This window comes from Morone saxatilis, unplaced genomic scaffold, assembly GCF_004916995.1.
Source record: "Morone saxatilis isolate NCDOM2014 unplaced genomic scaffold, NCSU_SB_2.0 Contig23, whole genome shotgun sequence".
Classification (NCBI taxonomy): Eukaryota; Metazoa; Chordata; class Actinopteri; family Moronidae; genus Morone; species Morone saxatilis.
The window spans coordinates 7580058-7582244 of NW_023339796.1; positions in this window are offsets into that span (position 1 = coordinate 7580058).

The following is a 2187-nucleotide window of genomic DNA, read 5'->3' on the forward strand; positions in this document are numbered from 1 at the left end:
ATGTGTCATTCTCCTGCAACCTGCTGCTTTGTTTGCTGGAGGGAAGCTTCTTCTCAGGACCTTCTCAGGACCTAACTTTGCATGTTTTCATTCATTTTAATGTTTTAATGGATTCAAATAGTTACTGAACCTGTCTGTTTAATCGATGTACTATTGTTGCAGCTGCGTCACTGCTTTGAGCATCAATAATTTCAGCTTTTATTGTATTGGTGTTTTATTTGTATGAGTGCCTCTGTATAATGATGCTACTACAACCAATACTTCTTTATTGATTTAGCACTTCAGGTTAATTCATGATTAACTGTGGACATTCTTTATTAGGAATAACCCCTTTGAGATGTACCATCTTGTTTTCAAGGGTGTCTGCAATGACAAAAGTACTCAATTACACAAAGCATTTAAGTAACAACAGCATAAATTAAACCATATGTTTAATGTTAATGTATAAAAAACAAAAACACATGGAGACTAAAAACAAAACAGTTGTTAGTTTAGATTATTGATGTCAGTCATAGAGTTACAAAACATGATTATAGAAATATACAGGTGTTATTATGGACTATTGATCCTATAATAATAAGATTTTCAAACAGGTGGTAAAATGAAATACACAGATTATTTACAGGTAGATTATTCCCATTGGAGGGAGATTCTTAGCTATTGACCTACAGACCGCAGGAACCATCTAGTTCTCTAGTTATTGATTGATAACTTGAAGAGAAATGTAACAAACTGTTTTAAGTATTGAGGGTAACTGAAATGTGTACATTTAAAGATGCAGCCAATGATGCTGTCTTCTTATTCTATTAACTATTACTACTAATAACTACCTCTAATTTTTTAAAACTAATTCATAGATAACTCGAACAGAGAGTCATCCAGTATACATATCTTTATTAGTGTGAATTTGTTTTTAATTATTTTGAGGTAATCAATAAGCTCTTTTAGCTCTTTTCCCTCTTTGTGTACATTAATTTACATTGTAAATTGTAATTTTATTAACCCAAGCAAATAAATAAAACTCAAACTACAAACTACTAAATTGATTCATGAGTGTTTATTATAAAATAACTGCGGACCTTACATTGAGACATGGTACCAATATTTGTTTTTTCTGAGCATCCATTAAATTTAGTGATTAGAGAATTGTGATCAATACTGAGCCGACCAAGTTTCTAATTGACCTCATACTGACTTCTTTAGCTTTTCTAAACTGCAAACACATATACATATATACAGATGTAAAGACCATAAACTAATATATTATTAATGTTATTAATAGTTAATGCTCCTGTTAGTTGTTGTACAAGCTGTATAATTATGGAGAGAGTAGTGACAGAGGTGGTGGCTGTAGTAAGATTTGTGTAATATAAATATAAACAGTATAATTAGTGTTTATTGCCTTTAAATTGTGTTACAATCACAAGGGGAGGAATATATCTCTTCAGAGAGCTTCTGCAGCTGTGTGGGAAGACAAGTAGGTTGATGTTTTTTACTGAACAGAGACTAATAAAGGACTTAGGAATTAAAAGACGGGAGCATTAGGACATCTAAACCGCTAATTTAAGTTTCCAAGGTGTAAGCTTTTTATAAGGGATTTCTGTCCGTCTTGTTTGGACTCAGCATTATAGAGTCACAGCGAGGCGAGGGGATCAGAACAGGTTTAACCTCCAGAAACAGGTTCGGCTATAAATTCAACTGAGTGAGTGCAAACATGGTCCCATTCATCTTGTGATTACAGTAACAATCTGGTGTCCGGATCACTTGTATTTCCTGTATTTTTCCCAGCGAATGACAACTGTACCAAAGCTGTAATCCCTCAAAGGTGGAAGCATTACATCTTGTGCGCTTGGTGGAAATCTTGTTTAGGTCTTGATTACCGTGAGATCCCGGGTAGTAGGATTCTTCAGGATCAAGAATCCCTGAAATAACTGGAAAAGCCTTTAGATCCTAGTTGTACTACATCCAGGAAACACCCACTGACACAGTCTTTTATGGGGACTGGCTAGAAAAACACACACAATATGTGGTTTCTTTTATATATTTAATCACAACTAAATGCATAAAAGACTATTCTGCTTCTCATTGAAGGCAGGAGGTCATAAAAACAATTCTATGTTTAAATTGTTATTTTCTTATCAAAGGGAATAAAGCACATTTTAGTAAGATACTTGAGGTATAGTATCT